This window comes from Anguilla rostrata, chromosome 9, assembly GCF_018555375.3.
Source record: "Anguilla rostrata isolate EN2019 chromosome 9, ASM1855537v3, whole genome shotgun sequence".
NCBI classification, from domain to species: domain Eukaryota; kingdom Metazoa; phylum Chordata; class Actinopteri; order Anguilliformes; family Anguillidae; genus Anguilla; species Anguilla rostrata.
Window position 1 is genome coordinate 22,190,452 of NC_057941.1, and position 25,027 is coordinate 22,215,478.

The 25,027-nt window shown below is 43.3% G+C and overlaps 1 protein-coding gene across 7 annotated transcripts in view; it reads right to left on the reverse strand.

The window, feature by feature from the left end:
* Window positions 1–25,027, reverse strand: part of igsf9bb (immunoglobulin superfamily, member 9Bb) — a 133,849-nt gene that overhangs the window by 93,695 nt on the left and 15,127 nt on the right. The gene's annotated exons all lie outside the window — the stretch shown is intronic.

The window sequence follows — 25,027 nt, forward strand, 5'->3', positions numbered from 1 at the left end:
TGAATTACCTCCTAACATTTTCCCGTTTGGTCTTGTTAGAAAGTGGCTAAAACCACGAATCTTTCGATAATAAAATCGTGGTGCTCTGCCCTGCTTTCAACAACATAATTAATAAGTATTTTAATTAATAAGTACACGGACAGTTTTTAGATAGGCCAGTCCTTGCCATAAATTAAAGGTACCTAACCCCCTTTCCACACCTTAACTCAGCATCACCTAATCAAGCACCCTCAATCCCTGCTGGGCTAGGCATTTAAGATGGGCACAAGAAAAACTTGTCTTGCGGTTGGTGAAGAAGGGTTTTCCTCTTTTCATTGTTATTCTAATTGACTGCTTCTTACTGAAATTACTTAATCTGATATCGACTTTATATACAAGTTTGTTTTGACTTACTGGTTGATTCCACCAGGTTACTGTACACTGGCCTACCAACAACACATTTGGAGATTTAATTTATCATTGTCATTTTCACTAATAATTATTTAATTAAATCACTTCAAATATATTTTATATGTAGGTTGTGAAGGGTTTTAGCATGCAATACCACTTGTGTTCAGTATTCAGAGTCCTAAACATTTTAACAAGGGCACTGACTGTTGGAACCACTGTATTCAGAAAATAAACATATTTTTTACTTAATCCTCACCCCTCAGACAACCCATAGCCGTCCACTGTCAGGGACGTCACTTTAGCCATTGGACCAGGCCCACATTGTTTGACTGAAGGATGTTAAAATTTTTACTGATGCATGCAAACTGGTTGAAATACACCTTTTCACTTGTCACTTCTTGAGTTACTTTAGCATGCAATTCAGATGAGGCCAGCATATGGGTGAAAAGATTTACTCTGTGAACAAAAATACTGTGTTTAATTACAGAAGCACCTAATAAGTGTTCTCTTGAGAAACACTAGTCATTGTACAGGAGTCGAGAGCTAAACAAGCCTGACAGGACATTTGCGCAACAGCCAGGGTTCTGATTAAATTACCAGAAACCACTCTTCTATCTCTTTCCTGACAGTGTATGGAAAATGTAAAGTGCATTAGTGTGCAAAGTGTGAAGTTTGATGCTTTTTTAATGGTGTTTTATTGCTGCCAATGCCAGAGCATCAACACGACACCAGGCTGGTCATTTAACAAGCCCAATGACCCAAGGGTGATTTTTTTGTTCCGAAAGGTTTTATAACAAGAAACTCACTGGTAGTTAGTCCACACACAAACACACACGGCCTACCTAAAGCTGACCTATTGGAATGCTAAAGGTCAATCTTTCTGCCTCAACAGATAAAGTATGTCTTTTGGTTCACATTCTGGTGAATATTGACTTGTGTTACATACTGTCCGTTCCCACCAATCAGAATTAGGAGAGCAAGGAAGAAACCAATCAGACATGCTCATAAAGCACAATGGGGGGCAAATCATTGCCCCTTGAAAACATGTCCATTGCCCATTATATTAGTGGGGTAGGATCAGGGTGCCTTAAAAAGCTGCCCCGTGCTACACTGGATCAATAACAACCTTTCGCGCTAAAGGATGACTAAGAAAGGCAGACCATATAAACAATGTGCTGAGACTGTAGTGCAGCGAAGGAAACAGGTTTTCACCGGTTTCAGAAGGTTGCAGGTTTGGCTCCTAGGTGGGGAACTGCCAATGATTGCAGCTGAGCTATTGGACTGCAGAGTGAAATAAATCGATGGTTGGCTGCATGCACTTTGGAGGATTTCCAACTCACCTATAGTCAGTCTGAGCTTTGTAACACATTTTAACATATCACTCAATTGGATTTCATTTTGTTTTCACCATATATTTTTTGATGCATTGTGGAGACCTGAATTCTGACACTAAACAATTATAATTTAAAAACAGTCCTCAGTTATGTAGGTCTACTAGAGCATAGCTTGCTTCAGTGATTACTTGTAGTAGAGTTCATTCTGTGATCCAAAGATGCATTCAACTACAAATGAATAGAGAGGGAAGATCCCATTCAGATGAATGTGTTCATTTAATCAAACTCTGTATGTTTTGACCACAAACCTGAAATCTTTGATAAATCAGGATAAATTTTCTTAAGCCTGAAAATATTACAGAGGCCCTTGTAACAAGGTTATAGCCAAATAGTGAAAGGAATAACAACTTTTTTATAACAACCATATGAAATGACCTGGAAAGGGTTCATTTATGGGGAATAAAGATAAAGATAATTCATTTCGGTATAGGCCTAGCTGACTACTACAATCAAAAACAAAGCATTTAATTTTTCCTCAGCAGGCTCATTTACACTTTACACACATAGCAATCCTACCCTGATACACATTGAAGTACACTCTAAATGCATCCCATAAGTCAGAAAACATAAATTATTGCCACCTGTAATTCCATGCAATTCAGAGAAATTAATTAAGAGAAGAAAGAAACCATTTAAATATTTTCCACAATTTACAAATAAACATACATGCATTTTCCAAGGAAACACACAATCAGAAATTAATCAATGGTATCATTATTATTATTATTATATTATTATATTATTATTATTATTATTACCCATCCATCCATCCATCCATCATCTATACCCGCTTATTCCAGTTCAGAGTCACGGAGGGAGGTTGCCGGAGCCTATCCCAGCATGCAATGGGTGAGAGGTAGGAATACAGCCTGGACAGGTTGCCACCAATCTACAGCAGATGATTATTATTATTATTATTATTATTGCTGTTTAAAAATAATAATAATAATGATTATGATGATTACAGGAGAACGATGCAACCAGACATGTCTCCCTCAAGTGTATACCCAAAGTCTCCCCCTTCTCATGCTACCTATTGCAGTATCATGTGGTGATTGGCTGCTGGTGACATCATAAGCTGGAAAAACAAGCCCTGGAAGGGATGACCTCATTGTTTATATCAGGGAGAGCAACAAGCAGTAACGAGCGGGGCCCATGTCTCTTCCTCAAGAGATTCCGCAAGGTTTACGATGAAAGACACCGGGGAAAGGAGGGGGGCAGTCAACAGCCCGCTCAGCGAAATGGCAGGACGAGGGACAGGCTGAAACCTTTCTCAGCCGACGTCGTGTCGAATATACCGTATCGCCCGTCGTCCCATAGAGGGGGCTCAAACATGCTTTCTGTTGCCATGACAGCAGGCTGGCTGGTCCTGGTGTCTGTTGCATCGCTGCATCTGACTGAACGTGTGCTGCGGCTCGCCGAGGCGACAGCAACAAATGGAGGAGAGAGTCACCCTTGATCTGAGGTCGCGGTGTTGCATAAGTCGCACTGCGTCTGCATCGCTCACAGCATGTTACAATGCGCCACAGTTTACACATCTCCACACAGACAGCGGGCCATCCGTATCTTTAATGAACAAAACAAACAGAACTGATTAAATTTACTCTGTGTTGTGCTCTGCAACATCCAGGGGTTTAAACTGAAGGGTGGGATTGATAAGCTGTCCAGGAATCACTCCCTCATCAGTGGAGGCCAGAGTGCAGTCCGATCAGAGCGAACGGAGGTAAGCTCAGTGGCTCGAGACAGAATTCCGGGTGGTAGACCTAGCGCTAACCCGGGAGATAGCATTGACGTCTCTCAGCCGGATGTAGAAAAGATCCAGACCCAAGAGTGTTCTCTCTAACATGCAGAGGGAAGGAGGGGGGGGGCAAAGCAAGTAGGTTAGTAGGCTTCCTGTCTTAGAGCTCAGGATGTGTCAATACACTGAGGATAGATACAGGTGTACAGGGGTATAGGGGTGCACGGTCACCGCAGGGCACTGCTTTTATTGCTCAGCTGGTGTGGAGTAGGGAGGTAATGAAGGAGCAGGTCCCTTTTCTATCCCTAAGAGTAAACCCCATACAACATGTGCAAGGTGGAGAAGCGGATTCACTGTGTGGGAGGACCTTGGAACACCTGCAGTTTGAGAACCCTGGACAAAACTAATTTATCTATGGTGGCTGAAACTGCTGCACAAGGAACAGCTGGGAGGGTTGCAGGATACAAAGTGGAGGGCATCTCCCTCTGTGCCCATGACTTTGGCCCCATTCTGGAGGCTGTTTTATAAACCCCACTCTTCAAATTGCTGGAGATGTCCAATGGAAGATTTTACATAGGTGTACACTATTTCCTCCAAACACATGGCAAGGAAATTCAAGTTGAATGTGTCCATTTTGTGAGTAAGAGTAGGGAAAGGTGCTATAAAAGCATGATGCACCCAGAGATAACCTGATGAGTATGCGTTGGTGCTGGGCACAGAGTCCATGCCTGGCACCAGCACCCACATCTGGCTGAGTCCCAGAGGTCAGGGGGACTTGTCTTTAACTTACAGTATGAGAATCTCAAAGGTCTTCAGACTTGTTATCTGGGTTGGTACTCAGAGGTCTTGCGACTTAGAATCGATTGCTAGAGACTCAGAGGTACTTAAACCTGTTACCTAACTCAGTACTCAGAAGTCTTTCACTTAAAAACTGCTGCTAGAAACTCAGAGGTCTCTTGAGACTTGTTACCTGACACGGTACTCCGAGGTCCCTTATGACTTAGAATCTAGCACTGTCTGTGCACCTAGCTCTGAGTGAGATATGGGGGCTGATTCCGAAATTCAAGCATACATGCCACATTGCCCAGGACACCGTCTCACCAAAGAACACACACACCAGCTCTCTTGGGGTTCATAGCGGGGTTCTATGTATTTTCGAAGCGGTAATAGAGCTGGAAAGGAGGATGCAGATAAGGTGAAAGTATGATGGTTTATTAATGCACATAATCGTCAGTTAAGTCAGCTATGTTAATCATGGAATCAGATTCATATAGCTGAGGTGAACACACTGCTTAAATGTATTTAGGATTTTTTTCTTTGTTTTTCATTATTTATATATTTATTTGTCTTTTTATTTATGGTACATTTAGGCAGATGGGAATTGATCTGTAAATAAATAAACAGTTTTTTTTCCATAGTTGCTTAAACAGTGCTTTGGAAAGTCTCTCTCTCTACCATTTACTGATTCCTTTGGGGCACTGGGAGACTGGCCCCATTCTTACACTGAGTTGGGCTGTTAACCTCTCTTCTGTTTCTACTGTGGAGCTGGCTCAAGCAGGAGCTCACTTACTACCTTTAAAATTACTTCCCCCTTGCATTGCCTGCAGCCAGAGCTGAAAAGTACTGCAAAACTGCTATTATTAACAGCAAACGATATGCAATTAAAAATTCACACTTGCCACACACTTTTTTTAAACACCTGGTAAATACCAAGTCAGTCATCTGTTTGCTGATTTGGTCAAACCTTTCATTTTCAATGACTGAGACGAGAACTCTACTTTTCCTGCTGTAACTACCTCGTATTTCCTGTTTGTTGAGCACCTTTCACATCATTGATCCGTATTGTACTCGGATAAACTCAGTTTACTTAACACTGAATAACAGTGTTGTCTGTGGCACAGTTGAAGTGCAATGCAGTTACAAAGCTAATCTGGCCGAGTTATTGTCGAGCTTGCACAGAAAAGCACCTAAACATGAACAAAGCAAGCCAGTGTGGTTCCAGCTGCGTGGTGGTACAAGAATATCAGTTCCCCTGTTTGACATTTATTGTTGTAATTCAAATTAAGTACCTTGCTCAAAGCGTAGAATCACAGTGTCCCCCCTGGGGTTTAAACCCACACTGTCTATGCTAGAATCCCAATTCCTTAACCACTCCACTAACGGTGGAAACCAACTTAAATGCAGCTGAAAGAGCTTCCTGTTCGTTCCTTCCTGCTAGCTGTCTAAGTGATGTTGCACAGGCTCTTTAAAGTCAGGAGCGGTGCAGCTCGAGAGCTATTTATTCCTCCTCCAGTTCTCCAGTGTCCCTCTCTGTTGTATTTTCTGACAGCCTTGCTTTTGTAACCGCGCCATGCAGCAGTCTCTGTTTCTCTGAACTCTTTGTTTCCAGGCTAAACCTGCGTTTAATCTCTCTCCTGTTTCTCGTTTCCTCCCTGGGCCTGTGAACGCTCCACTCTGGTGTACCCTTCTCCCTTCCCGGTGGATTTCTCTGAGTGCGTTCTTACGTCCTGCCTGCTTTAGCCATGCGGTTCTTTTCCTCGTGGTGCACTGGAACCTGTCCCACACTGAGATCAGCGAGGCTTATTAAACGTGCTGTTTCATCCCCGAGAGCCTCTCTCCACACCCTGCCAGCAGGCTTAATCACTGCTGCTAGCTTCATCCGCAATTCTTCCACTGTGAGGTAGTGGCTACACATGCATACAAAAATACACACAGACACACACACACACACGTACGCAGATACACACACACATGCGCACACACACACACACAAACATAGCTCATCGCTTTGACAAGCACAGAAAAATCATTCCTCACCATTTCATGGTGACAACTACGTGAAATCAAATATTTTCAGAGATACACATGGATCAATTTGTGTGTGAGTATGCGCGTGGGTGGTTGTGTTTGTGTGTAATTACATATAGGTCTGCTAGTTTTGTGCACAGAAATTCATATGACCTCTTACCTGTCTTATGCAGTTATACTTCCTGCTTGTAGAGCCTATATTATCACTGGCACTGGCTCCTGACAACACTGATTAAGAGCTGACTTTCAGTTCTAGAAGGCACCGGCTGTAAAAGCTGCTACGATAATTGGCTCTCGAACTCAGTGGCTGCTGAAGACTGTATAACTGTTAAGATATTACTAGATATTCAACAAGTTTTTTAGTGGTTCATTCCGATGGACCACGTTATCACTATAGCAAACCACAACACGGCATATCTTGACAGAGTCCCCTTTAAAAAATAAGATATTTGAGACAACAGTTCTGCCTTTTTTAGGTAATCAGGGGTAAAACATCGTCTAGCTCTCAATGAAAAGAATAAAACAGCAAGATTGTCTGTGTGAGTAATGTGCGCGCTCTCAAGCAGTGTGCTTACACAGCCGCCTGCAGTGATTCCAATTGAGCTGCTGTCCAGGTAATTCCGCGCACAGTATGACAAGTCTTGCGAGACTCACAGAGGAAACTGTTCTTTAAAAGTAGAAGCACGCTTCTTTAGGACCTTCTTTGGGGCATTTCAATTCAACAACGTCTTCAGAATAGTACTCAGCTACCAACCTATATCTTGGTGCCATATGACAAGACAACGATATCATCAATATCAATATTGTTTTATGCCAACATTCAGCACCCACAGGTCATATATACTGGAGTGTTCGACGGTTGAAAATCTGGCTTATCTTCACAACTGAAAGTATTTTTTGGTTATCCGCTACAGTGGTCTTTTGCTATTGCTGAGCTCGCCAGTGCATTTTTGCTTCCCAACAATGTATCTAATAGTTGATTTTTATGCACCCAATATTTTGGCAATGTCTCTGATTAATTTATTCAGATTTTGAAACCTCGTGGCCTGTTTTACTGGCATTGGCACTTTTTCGGATCTCATGTTGAGAGACAGCAGCACCAGACTCTAAATATAAATTCCACACCTAGACACATCAAGACCTTTTGTTAGCTTTCCTGTGAATGAACTAATGATGCAAAGACACACAGTTGGCCAAGAAACAGCTCAGCAGCCAAGTAGCCAATTACTTTTACTCCACTAAAATAGGGGACATTTGTGTTAAAAGGGCTTTATTTCTTACACGGATCACCTGATATGAATACCCTAAAATTAGAGCTGACAGTCTGCACTTTATCCTCATATGCATTGTTTTATTTGAAATCCAGAGCACTGGAGCACAGAGACAAAACAACAAAACTTGTGTCACTGACCCACTACTTTTGCATTTTACTGTAGTAATGTGTTGCAATATGTTATCATCTGTATATACTGCAATGAATTAAAAAATAACAATGCAACATATCTCACACAAAAATTCATTAATAGAATTGTAGAAATTAAAGTGGAAAGAATGGACATATTTTCTCAATATGGTTTCCATAATGGAGATTACAATTAACACTTTTTAATGTTGGTATTTAGTATTACTGATACATGATACACACAGTTTAGGCTCTCATACATCCATGACAGCTCTCTATAAAATACAATAAAAGTTTACAAAAAAAGATCTAATATAGCAAATATTTCAATTATCCACTGGAATCCATATTGTCAGGGGTGAAATTCCTGATTTTGAGAACCTAATGTAGCTAGATCACCAGGCAATATCTCCACGACAGTCCAAATCTTTGCTGAGAAAAGTGTACAGTGTACAGCAAACCTGTAGGTGCTTGGCTAAATTAAGCCATCCAATTAAACTGCAGCAGCAAATTCACTACAAGTCTCTTTCAATTATAGTTTGCAGTGGAAAGTACAACTGCTAAACAATAGTAATACTGTTAATGAACCACAAGTATTCTAAATATAGCACGGGTTGAAACAGCTACTGTGTTTTTTATTTTTATTTCGCTCTGCAGGGAATACTCTTGCTCCAAACACTGTATGATGTTGTTTCATAGCAATAGATGAACGATACTGTATGTGTACAACCTGAATCTATTATTATCCAACAGTCAGCAACATGACCTGTAACTGACTGGTAGTGAATGAAAAAGATTGACTGGGAAGTGAGAAGGAGATCTATTGTATATCTGTAGTTTTATATTTGACCAGATGTGAAACAAATGGTTTTCAAGAGCAAATGGATCTAATTAAATTACTTCCTTTTGATCACCACCATACTTGCAGCCCATATTGCCGGCTTCAGATTTACTGCTTATAGCAAAAATTCTGTGATGATTTTAGAGGCTAATAAAATAGCAAACTGCAGAAAGAATCTGACCTACTTCAACTAACATTCCACCAACCCCATCTCTCCAACAGCACTACCCCCGAGGATCACCGATTCTGCCGTATAAATCCTCTTTAAAAATTAATCCTGAAAGAGACCGCTTACGGATCCCTTTCTTTCTAATCATTTGTTTTGCTTTCTTATCCCGCTCTTTTATTCTGCTTCGTTGCTATCAGATGGGAGGACTTGCTGAAGCACTGGTTTAGTGCATTGATGCATCCCATTGTCTGGTATCAAGTTCTGACCATGCCAGAGGTAACTGTGGCTGGCAGTCCTGCAGGCCTGTATGTAAGTGGTCATGGAAGGGTTAAGCAGGAATGGAGGGTTTCATCGCCATAGCGACTAGTTGATCAGTCTTTCTGTCAGACAAGTTTCCTCATATTCATAATGGAATACCATCTTCCTGATTTATCCACGGTTTTTGACATGGTTTACCATAAGATCCTCCTGTCTACTCTCACAGAGCTGGGAGATCTCAGGTACTGATCTTTCCAGAAGGCTGTCAGTACCTCATACACGGTCCCCAGGAGAGTGTACTCAACCAATCCTCAGCCGGTTACACATCTCCAGCTACACCTTGTATTTTTACTCTTTATTCAGACAACAGGAAAGAAGAGAGGGTTACAGAGACAGGATCAAAGTGCAGGAAGTGGAATGCTGGGCAACTGAATCCCAGGTCACACGAGGCGAGTGTCTGCATATGGATCAAGACTATGAGCTTGTTGCTTTGCGGCATCATGTTTTCATAACTGCACTACAGTTTCCATCTTGCTATCTGTGTTCCACATTTTTTATTATTTAATGCTTCAGTCACCCTGGATTAGGGCACCTGGCAGAATAAATTAAAACTAATTCAAATAAACAGCACACACAAAAACTGTCATTTACACCGGTTACCACACAAACCTGGATTGAGCCTGTGGGCATAAACTGACCCGACGCACCCTACAAAATTGACTAACCAAAATCCCCCCTCAATTAGTCAACAAGCATCGTTTCAATGGAATGAGCTGCTCTGATGACTCGGGACAGATTTCACAGCAGATCGCAACCTGGTCTCTGTGGGAAACCAGCCAAGAGAAGCACATGGCAGGTTAGCTTCATTGCCCCAAAAATTAGGCTCCTCGGAATTGGCCGCGGGGGTTGCCAGCCTCAGCGCCACCTAGAGTTAGGAGGACCTCAGGCTTGTCCAAGAAGGATTCACGGTAGAGGTATGGGTCTTTTGAATAAAAAGCACCTAAGTGCAAATGTGCAGTTGTGGCCATCTCTTCCTTATTTTGAACAGCGACAGGCTCTGGTGCAGCCTGAAAGTGGAACACGGTGTTCCCGTTCCTCTACAGGAAGCGTGACCGATCCTCACCTTGCCGCCGCGACAACTCACGAGCCCCTCCCACCCCAATCCGCCTCAGTCAGCAACCCCAGCCTCGGCAACCAGCAGCAAGCGCTGTTACAGCGCCACCCTCCATTAAATATTTCATCGGCGTCGTAAATCAGAGCCCGCATGCTTCAATCAGACGGCAGCCCGTGCCTGTGCGGCGCGCTGAGGAGGAGGATGATGATGCAGATCACTGCTCAATGATTTCTTCCATAAAACAGCCCCCGCCTCCGAGATGACATTCAAGGTGAAAGTCGAAACCGAGTCTTATCTGACGATATTAGCCTTTAATAAGCTTAAGGAAGTCCTCGAAAGCGGCCACAGGGCATAATTTTAGAGTAGGGCGGACCGCTAATTTGGGGGGGGAGAGTCAGAGGCAGAGAATAACACAACGATTAGGATTTAATGTCCAGTGAATGGCAGTTCTTTTTGCGTAGGTTGATTGCTTTTTACCCTAACTTGCATTCCGCGATCCGGCGAGATCGTCTTGATGGATATTGTATCTGACAGCTCTGCAAATGGTATCGCGACGGCCTCCTCTGATTGGCTCTTCCTTGCAGTCCCCGCACAATGCTATTTCCATTATAATTTCTCATCTGCCGCACAAAAGCGCTCTTATGCCAACCGTAGATGACTGTTGATTCATAGTGGTCAGAACTGCCGAGGGGACCATCAAGCTCTTAAACTCAAGGTAACACTAAATACGACATTAAAGAAGGGGTTCGATAGGAGAAGGTTGCTTTTTTTTGAACAGCCAGAGAATCTCCACGCTTCTCTTGTTTATCTTCAAACTGTGTGTAAAAAATCTAAGCAAGTGGTATTATTATTATTTATTATTTCATCTAAACAGTATAAAAATATAAATGCAAATTGCTTTAAAAATCAAATTAAATGTATAGCATGAAATACATTGGTTAAATTCAAAAGATGCCTTCTAGTAATCAGAATAAAATATTAATAATCGAAATAGTGTGAGTCAGACAGGATTAACAAGCTACTTTGCTACATATGTCAAACACATTGATTCATGTTCAATTTCAGATAAAGTTAAGTTTATAAGCCAGTTTAAAGTTGGCAGATTTCTCACTGGTGGATGACTTTAAAGAAGACAATAAAGCTGTGTCTGGTTTTCACCCGTTGCTGATTTATTGAGCCTAACTTCAGATGACTGATGATGGGTCGAAACTGCTCTCATCCACTGAGAATATTAATTCTTATCGTACTTTACAACAATAAACAACACCGCTATGTATCTGCTTGACAGCCAATCCAAGCAGTTAATCACCATGACACTTATTGCAAAATTCTAAGAGAATTATGGAATTACATTTTCTTTTTTCTTGCTAATATTCCTCGTTAACTGCAGTATGTTATCCTTCAGATCTCCTTTAAATGTACTGAACGTTTTTTGCTACTTTTTTCCCTACTGTACATTGTGTGCCTTTTCTAAAACCCACTGTTGCAGAAGATTCCAGTAAAACCAACAAGAAATACAATAGGAAGCATCGCTTGTTTAGTTCAGTGTGGGCAAACAGAAATAAAGGTGCAACTGACTGTGAACAGTTTATTGCTGAAAGTATAAAAAAAGAAATTACTTTTAGACAAGCTGCCAAACATAGATCCATAACTAAAGAAAACCCTTTACCAGCTGCACAGGAATCATTCAGTGTGGGCCTAGTGTAGGTATAATGGAAATGTATGGATGAGTCACAGTGCATAAACACAGCTATTGTATTAAAGAAGGAATAGATCCCTTTGGACATCTTTTGTAATTCCCTCCTGTCTTCCTTAATCAATTTTTAATTTTCCACTTTTTTATCTTAAGAAGCTTGTTGTTTCTGCAGTCCTCTCTTTACAAGACCACCATGTCATTTAGAGACCGTGCCTACCACTTTAATCTGCTTTATTCTGCAGAAGAGTTAATCCACTTGGTTTGATTAAGCTTGAACAGTTTTCAGACAGGAAGAGTGTGGATCTAATCAAGTTAAAGTTCAGCGCGTGATGAAAAAGTCTGCTCTTTCCTTCAGTATAGTGCCTTTCTGCTCAAGGTGGTTAAAAAAGTGTGATCAAACTGACTACTGCCCTAAGCCAATCATGAGGCATATACAGTCACAATGGGCCTCATTCACAACTTTTCTTAAATTATTCTTACTTTTGTTCTTAGAAATGTTCCTATGAAAAACCAATATGGAATTCATGACACGTGCATATCTCAGGTGTATGAGATGACGGTTGCTGACGGTTAGTAAATTTCATGCGCAATCCTGTTCATGTGATTAGCATAAGGAAACAGCTATGAGCATACAGAGATAAGAAAAAAATGATGAATGCTGAAATGTTCATGGAAACATTCCTACACGCAGTTTACGATCAAATGTGATCGTATGCATGTTTCGTGAATGAGGCCCATTGTGTGCTGTTCACAACAACAGCTCAAATAACAAGACAAATAAAGGCCAGCCAGGCAGAAGAAAGTTCACAAATACCTCAGCAAGAAAGGACTTATCGATAGCAGCTGAGTGATCAAAACTCACTTGCTCTCTGCCTTAAAGGGCTTCACAGAATGACTGAATATAATTTTACGGTTTTATCACTTCCATTTTGTAGGTGTGGCAATTAGCAATGAGCTGTTTTTCAGATTTATAGCAAAGGTTAAAATGGCCGCTTGCCGTTGAAAGCGGAATGTTAACTGGCCACATTAAAAGCCGTGTGCTTGCAGGATAATGGTCGAAAATCACTTAATTGGGGGCTTCTTGTCGGAGAGGGTGGGGGCTGGGTGTAGAGTCCGCAGTAGTGAGTTTAATTAACACTGTCTGTTCAGTATGTTCTGCATGGTGTGATCACTAGGGCCTTGTGGTTGGGGTGGTATTCGGGGGGCTTGGGGTAGCACTTGCAATCGTGACCCTCAGTGGACGGAAGATCACAAGAGGCATAACAGACCACGCGACAGTGAAAGTCAGGGCTGCTTTCAGCACCTAAATCAGGCACTTACTCAAGCCTGCCTGATTTACACAGTGCAAATGAAATCACAGAACCCGCAAATTCAAAATGTATACTTTCAATCACACCGATGAAGGTGACATCCAAAACACACATTAGGTAATGGGGGGTATTTTAGTGCTCCATCAAATGTATACCAATGAAAAAATATATATCAATGTGTTCATATAAAAGAAGGGAGTGTGGGGTCTGGATATTATGATGTGCTGAGCTGTGCTATAAATTATATAGGGGTGACCTTTTTGAATGAATGTATTTTATTACATGCTTTTCTTAGAAGCAAAAGTGAAGCTTTGCTCAAAGGCAAGAATAAAGTACAGAACTTCCTGGTTCAAAAACGACATCACGCTACAAACCAGGACCCACCGTGGTTTGTCAGGACTGCCAATCAGACATCTAGTGGCAAAGAAGCTGAACCTGACTGAGTGGAGAGAATAAAAGGGGCAGGTTCCAGTGGGACTGCACAGTGCGAAAGCTGTGGTGGCAGGAGTACAGTATTAATTTCAAGCGCCAATGTGTATCAACATCCCAAATGCATTGTGGGAATGATGGAACCAAGGAAAAGTAGATGCACGAGTATTTGGTTAGGGCTCTGTATTCACAAATAGAGGGGTGTGGGCTGGAATCCAGAGGATGTTTCCATTCCCTGCCTGCTGGTTATTCTCTGACCACAGCAGGAATGAAACACAAGGCCCCAGGGGTAACGCTAATCCTCCCTCTGCACCAATCACGTCAGATAGTAAGTTACTGCTTTTTACAGAAACGTGCCATTTTATCGATATATTTACTTACACATTTTTGTTTACGACCTTGTGTTTGTACATGTGTTTGGTATCAAATATACTCTGGATTCATATTTCATCGATAACATAATTCTTAAATATCTGGCAGCTGTAACATTTTTTTTTTCCTATCAGAGGCAGCAAGAGGTTAATCTTCCAGGCAGAAGGAGGATTTATGACTATTGATTGTTATTTATGATTTACAGAATTACTTTTCTCCTATTCCTTCTCTCACTCCCTTCTTTAGAATGATGCCATCGTTTCTCTTGCCGCCACTGTTTCTGTTGTTATTGTTGCTGCTAATGCTACTGAGGTTTTAATGATTCAGTGTGGTTATGTTGGTAATGTAGTTAGGGATGGCTCAATACTCATTCATCCGGGGGAAAAAATATTGGATTTCGCTTATTAAGTTTTAATGGTTGTGTGCCATAATTACACTTTGATTGCTTGCTGGAAAAAAGATATGTCCCTTGTTGAGATAAAAAATTAATCTCAGCGTTCTGTCACAAGGCTCTTTTCTCAAAACCGTGCGACGGAGGTGAAGTATATTTGATGTAAACAACCGCAGCTACAAAACTAAGACAACGCTGTGCATTGCGTTGCTGTGCACAGTATTTCCATCGCCATATAACAGCTGGCTCGCGACAGTCACAATGATGTGGAAGAAACAGCGCTCTGCTCTCTACGCTTGTGAAAGTCCAAATTTTAAGCAGTCCAAAATACTGGCAGCCACATGGCAATTTCTGGGCAAAGCTAGGAAAAGAAACCACATTTTTCAGCAAAGTACAATTACAGCTGACTAAAAGAAAAGTGTGTTAAGAAAAAAAATCAATAAAACGGCTGTTGGGTGGCTCAGGCCTTAAAGACTCTCTCCTAGGCGCTGCAGATTCGCGCCTGGGCTATCCCGCTAGCTGACCAGTACTACTGTAGGTTTATCCAGCAAGGTTCTTCAAGTTACTGTCACATTCATTCCTCCTAGTGAGGTTCCAGGCCGCCAACACGCTGCCAGACGTTTTCAGAAACGTACGTGTCTTCCAGGGACGCGCTAGCTCTCCTGCAGTGCTACAGCATGTGGAGAATGCACACTAGCTAGCGGGCGAGTGCACAGGAGGAGCTTCAGTGGCTGCGCTGCAGACTGTGAGAATCACAGTCGGCCAGGGCTCTGCGTCTCAGGCTCCCCTGAAAAAGAGATCTCCCTCTCGCCTGGGACTCACCTGGATAAATAAGGCAGAAATAAATAAAAACCTTGAGAAAAAATAAATAAATATATGGGAGAAAACGAAAATGTGGCCTACTACAAATTTTCATTAGATTCAGCTCGGTGCTTTTTAACAATTAATCAGCGCATCGTGTAAGATGTTCAGCTGACACAGCAGAAAAGGTTTCTGGATTTAATCAACACTTGTCCCTTTACCTCTGACTTATAATGCAGGCCTAAATCCCAGTAGGAAAAAAAAGGCTTACAGCAAAATCCAGCGTAAGCACCCCTTATAACCCAATGCAAATTTGTATCCTATAAACACATTTTATGGGCAAAGAAAGTTCCAACCCCAGGCCATTTTCTGATATATTCTAAAGATTCAAAAATTGGCACTAAAAAGCATCTGGCTGAACAAAGGAAACGTTCGCAGATTTATCCCAGGGGCTGATGTCCAGGGCTGCACGGTGACAGACACTTGACTCCAGCCTTGAACACACACCAGGCACTGGCAGGAGCATGGCTAAATGAGGCAGGGCAATTAGCCCGTGGACCCTGGATAACATACTGCCTGGCTAATAACGGCTGAATGCCTCCGTCAGACGGTAAGTACTGGAAGGTCAGCGCGCTCCAGGTCGTTAACGTTAGTGCTTTCATTTTCCTAATGGAACGCCGCTGACCTCGGATGATCCTGCAGTTTTATAGACGGCTTTTTAATAGGTGTGTATATTTCGGAGCTCAACGGGGTCATGTCAGCCTTGCACTATTACAGGTTCCCAGCTTGGCCACGTTTGTGCCGCTTGCGGTTTGAAACCACGCGTGTCATTACCCGTTTCGACCAGGAAGTCAATAGACAGGAACAAGGGGCCGGGGAAATGCGACATTGAACTTTCGTTTTAAATGAAGCGACACACAAGCATTGCTTTCCCAATAGTGAGTGTTCAGTCTGATGTGGACTTAAGGGTCTGATGTGGACTTAAGCGGACTTGAGACAGTAGCCATAATGACAGGACTCCAGCAAAGTTCCTTTAAGTGTCAGTATTTGCCACACAAATGGAGCCTCCTCTACTCTTCTATTGGTTAGCTTCGACAGCGCTCATCATCCGGTACAGGCTTAAATTCTAAATAAAAATCAACCAGCATGGTCCGAATTTAAACAACGACTTCACCTCACCTCTCAGTCTCCCATGACGCTAAAGCACTTACACCTGGGGACGAGCCTTGTGCTTCGGGGAGACGTCCTCCTGCCTGTTCACCTAATTGCCCCACTCTTTTACCCCAGCCCTTTCACATGTGACACACGCTGCAGTCTCCCGCTGTCCCCGACCTGCCAAACCCACACCTGCCACCAGCGCTAACGCCGCGCGCTGCTCAGCATCTGGCAGACCGGAATCCATCACCTCAGAAGCGTCGCTGTGATGGGCTCGGGGAGGGAGGGTAAATGAAGAATAAACGGCTGAGGGCTGAGAAGACAGCAGGGGCCCTTCTACAGAGAAAGGCTATGTTTGTTCTGCACCGAGGCGTCTATTTGTCAGCATCTACATGCCACCATCAAATGGCCGCATGGCTGAGACACACCGTGAGGTATCCCTACGCCGATGGCCACTGTGCTCACTCTTTTTATCCGTGAAGGGGGTGGGCCCGCCGACAGGGGGCGTAACCACGCCTGCCGGAAAGGCGGGCGACCAAAGACGGCATGCTGCATGGGTGGACGGGCCATTGACGGGGGCAGGACCGAAACAGCGACTCCGCACGGCCGAAGGTCACCTTGGACAGCGTGGTGAGGTCCGCACCGGGGCCAGAGATCTCCACGCAGTCACGCTAACGCTCAGCTGCTCGCTCTGAACCTGAGCTTTCCATTTCAGTTACATTAAAGTGTGGAGAATACAAAGGGAAAATGGGAAAAAAGCTCAATTATTAATGTTTCTCAAGGGACCAATGCAGCTTATCAATAATCGAAAGAGAAAAATGGAAAATATGTGATTAAGTAAATAATTCAAGATTGCTTTATTATGACTACAAAGAACATTTGTTCAGTGTAGTTGAACACTTGTTCAACTATACTGTACACAAAATTTGGATTTCTTAATAAAATTATGCAAAACAAGCATATAATCATTATTTGCCCCATAAACCAATTTTGAATTAAATGAATTATAATCTGCACAAAATGAGGAAACACATCAAGTTTACTCTTTATGAAAGAGGGAGCATGAATTGAATAGTACTCAAATAAATGAGATACCAAACGCACAGATCAACACTCTATTGTTGGCCAAATAGCAGTGACAGTATGTCCAGTCTTCTGACTGTGCAACTTTCCTGAATGGCGTGTAGCTTTTGTAATTAATGGAACTCACATTTGGAACTTACATTTGATTTTTCTTGAAGGATGAATGATTCTGAGCTGAACTCAGACTGGAAACGAAGGAGACTGGACCGCACTGAAACCGCACACCATTTCTTTCTCTCATTTCCCCCCTTCTCCTCTTACAGTCTGACACCTGTCACTCAATTACCTCGAGGTTAATCGACGGACGAACAGCTTGGCAGTGAAATGAGCAACCAGCTGCTGCTCCGGAGAACAGATCTTAATGAGACTGAGGGAGGTGCAAAGGGAGAGGGAGAGAGAGAGACAGGAGGTGGTTCTGCAGCTCCCAAACCTCATCAGTCATCCCTCATCTTGTGGTGGCAAGGATGCTAAGCGGTAGACCACACAGCATCACCACTGCTAAAGCATCTGCGTTTGATACACGGTAGGGACTATGACATTTGAGTCCAGAATGGATGTGGCTCAGATAAGTGATGTGGCTCAAACAACAATGCTAACCTTGCTGGCCAAAAACAGCAGTGCACTTGCTATGGGGAGGCTGATGGTAATGGACGTGGAACTATACTTTATTATGGAGGAATCTCGATGTACTCAGCTGTTATCAATGCTTTGATCAAAGTACAAAATCAACAGGTACAAATCAATAGCAAAGGCATTTACATGCGATTTATGGACATGTAAGTACTCAGCACAGTCTTACAAAAGTGCAAGTTGATTATTAAAAAGTAGTGGTGAAATAGGGTATTTTGCTTTGGCCAAATGAGTGAAAAACATGCCTGGTATCGACGTACACACACATATACATGCACACTCACAGAAAAAGACATATTATACACTCCCACTGCTTTTCAACAGTGGAATATGCTATTTAAAATGCAATCAAAATCAAATTGAATATGGGGGCAACCTCATGTAATTTCCTTGAGAACATTACATTGCACTACATTATTTAGGCTTATTTTGCTTGCTTATTCAGAGCAGCTTATATGGTTTACAGTACATTCCTTTATAGAGCAGGATATTTTACTAAAATAATTTAGGTACAACGTCAGACCCCACCTGGGATAGGAACCTGCAACTTAAGTTACAAGTACAATTCCTTGCTACATACTAAGGACAGATGGAGGAACTACACTTTATGTGTTACCTCTGCAGGAGAAAGGGAGTCAGAGAGAGAAAGGAGAGAGAGAGGGGGAGAGAGAGAGAAAGTCAAAGAGAATGAGCTGAAGGGAGAGAGAGGGAAAGTTAGAGAGCAAGAGATGGAGCAGAAGTGAGTAAAGGAGCTTATTAAAGTCACCCAAGGACCTAAATTCGAAGCTCACAGGAAACTAATAGCATGCACTGCCTCTCTTGCACTGCAGCCATGCGGCTGTCACTCAAACAGAAGACATGCCTGAATATTTACAAGGCCCGTGCTTTCCCACAGGCTAATTCCCATGCTAAACAGTCTCCAGTAAGCGTTGCGGGGGAAGGATTTGGGTCTTACAGTAATCTTTATCAGAGCGTGACATTGCCTTCATATCAGTGTGGCGAGGAATGGATTTCTCACCCATTATAACTGCACCCTACAGCATCACCACCGCTCTCTTGCTTTACCAAGGCCTGCAGTAATTATCCAAGACAGCTTTTGTGAATGTGAAGGTAACCTAAGAGTACTAAATCAATGATTAAATTTTAGTAGTATGCAATTCAGATAGCAGTTCATGTACTGTACACAATGCATGGTTTTTTACTGGAAAGAAAGGTGAGAATAACTAATAATAGGTAATAATACTGTAGCTAATATGTGAAACAATTGGTTTGCCTATACTGTGGATAATACATTCTCCACACTTACATCAGGCAAGTACAGTATTCCCTGCACTAATCACAGCAAACCAGGTTCGGTCTCATTCAGTGCGATAAATAAAAAAGTAAGTCCCGCCTGAGAAAGGGCTGGCTGCCTTTAGCACACGGCACTGGTAAATTAGTGTTAATGGGCCACACTGTCGCGGTCCTCGCCTCATTCTTCACTTTTTATATGCCTCACTTCACCCCTGGGGCATCGCTGCTGCTTGACACGGTGCGGAAACAGCGCCTCGCTAGCGTGCTAACTGAAGCGCGGACTCCACCTCACCGCAAATCTTTGTTTTGCTGTTCTTTAAAAAAAAAAAAGATGACTGTAAGATGCGCATTTATTCGGAGCTCGGAACTGATTTCGGTTTAGATTTTCCGGAAAACGTCAATAACAACCTCAAAAAGAATGCCGGTTTGGCCGGAACTGCCAAGCAACCACACGATGAGGATTACAGGGCTGATTTCCAAATTTTCACTACTTTCAATGAAGAAGGTCTAGGTTACATAAATCCATCCATCGGCTCTTGAGTGGTTGATTCAGTAACGGTGCTCTCCATGATCACATGCACCCGCATTGTGGGTTTGATCGTGTGAGTCTGCAGGAGTTGGGCACAGTGAGTTCTCTCCTGAAAATGAGCCTGAACTCCTTCAGGTACAACTACATTAACTTCCAAACAATAGAGCCATGCATCTGCAAGTTACCAGCTGTCGTCACTCTTTGGGATTCACCTCTCATCCTATCAGCGCTAGCGCTCCTGAACCGCAGCTAGTGTGTGGCCTGCAGTCTGCAAAATAGCTGTGTGCTCATGGAAAAGAGCGACGGCAGACTGAACACACCTCAGGTCAAATGCTCCTTGCACAAGTGCAGGTGGCACCACGGTGACTCACGCTCCATATTTCCATAATGGCAAGAACACCTTGTGGGTCTTATGAAAGCAACAGCTATTATTCCAACAGTGATAAAAGCAATTCTAAAATGAAAGTAGATAACAATGAACAATTAAAGTGTAACAGAAAAGAAAAAAATTTGAATTGCCCATTCATCGGCTACCAAAAAAGGTAATGTCTCAAGCATAGTGGCACAGGAAATGCTCGTCAGGGAAAGAAGACCGGAGATGAGACCTGGTAGGAAGCACAGGGGAAATGGACTGGGCTAATTTTCATCTCCTGGACTTCCTTTCATTTTTCAGGCAACAAACAGAAGTCGGTCGATTTATAAGCGAGAAAAAAAAGGTTGAGCCAGATGACCTATCCTAACAAGGTCTATGAAGATTTTTAATTATGAAATTTCCTCCCTGTTTTAATTTCCCGTTAGTAAACAACCTCTCTCAACTTACGGAACAAGTTTTCTGGCTATTTTTTGCCTCTTGAGTTACCACTGTACATCCCAGTCCTGTAGGTCAGGAACACTGCAGCTGACGGGAGTGCACTCCTCCACTGCACTCACCTGCATGTCAGCGCCTGTTCACCTGCACGCCTGTCATGCCACTGAGAGTAAGAAATGTAGCGTAGCCGCAGGAGACCTGACTGCCCATCCCCTACAAGCCCAATTGTGTCCTGCTACAGCTCCTATGCAGCCAGGGCTCAAACCACTGTAACATCCAGCATGTTTTTGTGGGGGAACGCCTTTTCTGGCAGGGCCGCTTTGGATGATGGCTTGCCGTTGGCAGTGATGGCTTCCAAAATCTCTCTTCATTTAATCCCATGTTAAGTGGTACTACAGTTCAATGGGTTAAAGAAAAAAGAAAAACTATGGCAAGCAGGCAGTTTATGCACACACACACACACACACACACACACACACACACATGCACGCACACAAACACGCACGCACGCACGCACACACACAAACACAAACACACACACGGAAACACGCAGACATCTTTATCTGGTGCATTACGCACAGACCTGAGAGGACTGGCTGACTACAAGGAGAAATTATCCTCATTTCTGATAGTGTTTATCAAAACCTCTCAAGAGACAAACACGGACGCTTGGCTCAGTTCTACATCACGGTATCAGTAGGCTTACAAGCCTAACAGACACAAGCTGTAGACCACCCCCCCCCCCCAATCCCACCCCAATTCCTCCTCTTTTCCGTGTCGTCCCATTCCGAGAGCTCGTACAAAGTCGCTGTAAACAGCGTGAAATCACGAGCGGGTTCTGTTCCAAGGGCTGCACCGTCGGGGCTCTGTGAGCGCTCCGCGGCGTGACTGAGCGTGACTGAGCGTGACCACGCACGCTTCCAGCCCGCCGGATCGTGCCCGCCCGCGCAGCCAAAGGACTCCTGCCCACTGCCGGGGGCGGCATGTGTGTGCCGCCGTCTGCCAAGTCATGCGTGTGCCGGGGAAAGATAACACAATGAGAGGAGGGAAGGGGCAGGAACCGTAAGACAGACATGCCTAGCACGTTAGGGTTAACATTTCCTTTTAAAAAGCAGAGAAGGAGAGTGACAGGCGGGGGACACACCACTGCCTGTTAAATGAATTGGGGCTAATTGTTTGTTTTTAATGGCCGTTATTGGCCAGTGGATTGAGAACTCAACAGGTAGCAGGGCTGCCCAGACAATAGGATCCGTGACATTGCTGGGCCGTGAGTTCCTCTCCACCTCCCTCCTGTCTGTGGAATCACAGCAGGTGTGCGACAAGAAGCTGCCAGAGACGTGCTGACTTGCCAGGTTTCTTTAAAAAAAAAAAAAAAAAAACGCAGGCTTGACACAATAAGGGAATTTTATTGCCGCCCATGCTTAGTTCTGTTAAACAAGTCAAAAGATAAACTGCTTCAATATCAAAAAGGAGCAACCAACCCACATACACTCTTCCTCAGACTTATTGGCTGAGTGCTGCCTTTTGGGAAACTCTTGGAATCAGTCAGAGAGATATCATAGCAGCCAAGAATGCTTGGGCCTGCAGGTTGTTTAACCTAATTTGTGTGGCACACGCCACAACAGAAAGTGGTACATATGGTTGCGCCATTGTTTTTACAGCAGTTAAACTGGCACGTTCAATGGAACAGAACCTAGAAGAATTGCATACCAACAGAATATTTCATTTCCCTGTTTTTATAGATGTGTATATTAGACAATAGATTATATTATTATATCTCATTGCTGTCTGACATTCGGACATTTCCGAATGGGCTCATTGAATGGTCCTGCTGTAGACCAGGTTTGTTTAAGTGGTCCAGGTTTCCCCTGGTTACTGCCGCATCACTTCCTCCTAACAATATGCCATGTTCCCACAGGCTACAAGTTGCTGTCAGTAAGAATTCCATCTCTCTTCTGATCAATGCTAGCTCTACTGTAGAACTGTGTAGTTTTTAGTATGGAGAAAAGTCACTGAGTTGTGGGTGAATGCACAGCTACCGAAAGACACCGGGGCTAGTTAAAAGGATTCACTTTATGAAAAAACATAAGTCTAATAAAGATTAAAGATGGACTACATATCAGTCACCTACTTGATATCAAATGCCCAGTCAAGGGTGGGGATTTGTGGTAAAATTCCTAATTTAAGCTTTCCACCTTGTAGGAAAATCGGAAACCTTTCCCATGTGACCAAACTGAACTTTTGTCTTTATTGTGGCATAAAATGACAAACTTGGGGACAGGCAAAGGCTAATGGCAGTACTTTACATCCCAGCAAATCAAATCTTACATTCTGAAATGATAAATGACATTAATAACCACTTAGCGTTTTGATAGAATTACCCTGAGTAATGAAATAGTCTGCACAAAAGCTCTCTCTGCATATTTCCTTGTATTACTGAAAGCAGTCTGGCATTTTCACTAGACTTTGATAGAGGGCACAAACTCTATACTCTATGCCACTGCTATCCTTATGTTAACTGCCCTCCACAAGGAGTGGGGTTCTGCTCACACCACTGCCCTGGCTGGTGGTGGGTGTGGTTTGGTCAAGTTTTCAGCTAACGCGCAGCATTGCGGTCTACGTCGAGCAGAGAGCGCCGCCAGTTGCCTTAGCAGTCAGTAGGGTGAGGGGTGGCGGGGTCACTCAGCGGTAACCTGAACAGGCAGAGCGGCAGCAGTTGGCGGCCGCAGCTTTGTGTGCGTGCGCGCGTGTGGCCGAACGGCAGGCGGGCACACAGAGATGATGCATGCTTTCAGGGCGCCCTCAGACAGATAAAGACTGATAAACTTAATTTCTGCAGATCTATAACACCGGCGGACAGGAAAATGGAGATGGATGAGTGGCTGGAGATGTGGAGATGAATGGGAGGGGGGGGGGTGCAGGGTGAGGAGGTGTGTGGGTGAGGAGGGGGGGGAGAGTGGAGGGGGGTGATTCAGGGCCGTGGGTGGTGAACGAGGGCAGGGTCAGGCATGCATCACGGTGGGGAAGAATGAGATTATTTCCTGGGCAGAAGGTAGGCCAGGGCAGCATGAATATTTAATGTGGGCGGAGGAGACGGGGTGGAGAGAGCAGACTGCGCTGCTGCATCAATGGGAAGAGAGAGGAAGTGGATCAGCCAGGGGGGCGGGAGGGGCACAGTGCAAGGCCTTCTCTCTATGCCAGCTCTCTCTCTCTCTCTCTCTCACTGCCTCCCTCTCTCAGCTGAAAATCAGACACAGAAAGTATAGCTTTTCCTGTGACAGTACACACACACACACACACACACACACACACACACACACACAGGGCATGTACTGGGCGCACAATACTTATGCAAATACTAGGGCTGTCAACATTCGCATGGAACTGAATTTGAATATATTCAAATATCACTTGCAAAAATATGTATATTGTCGGGTGTAATTATGTATAATAATATGTACTGACACTCCCTCTAAAATAAGGCCTATGCATCATTGTCCACAAGGGTGTAGTATAGCACAATAGGACATTGCCAACACTGTTCAAAATACAGTGAGCTCCAGTGTTTTGTGTTTGGGACAAAACACATATTTTTTCTTGATTTGGCTCTGTACTCCATAATTTTAGATTTCTAAACAAACAATTCACATGTAGTTAAAGTGCACATTGTCAGATATTATTAAAAGGTATTCTGAAATGTTTAGGTTTCACTATGTAGAAATTACAGCAACCAACACAAGGACCACAGTTGTGCTAATGAGACTCAAGGCCAAACCTTAGGCTTATAAAAATCAACTGTTCAGAACATCATCAAGAAGAATGCACTGGTGAGCTAAGTATGCACAAAGGGCCTGGAAGGCCAAGGACGACCTTTGCAGTTGATTACCAAAGAATTCTCACCATAATGAAGAAAAACCCACAAACACCTGTCCCACAGATCAGAAACACTCTTCAGGAGGCAGGCATGGATGTGTCTGTGAATACTGTATGCAGAAGACTTCACAAACATAACTACAGAGGCTACACTGCAAGATGCAAACCCCTAGTTAGCCACAAAAACAGTATGACCATGTTTCAGTTTGCTAACAAGTACCTAAAAGATTCGGCAGAGTTCTGGAAAAAGGGCCAGTGGACAGATGAGATCAAGATTCACTTGCATCAGAGTGATGGAAAGAGCAAAGTATGCAACACTGTGGTGGGGGTGTCACGGTTTGGGCATGTGTGGCTGCCACAGATACTGGATCACTTGTCTTCATTGATGATGTAACTAATGATAGCAGCAGCAGAATGAATTCTGAAGCATACAGAAGCATCTTATCTGCTCAAGTTCAAGCAAAAGCCTCCAAACTCTTTGGACTATCTCAAGACTATGATCCCAGAGTTTTTCAAAAACTGGAAAATTCTTGTCTGGCCAAG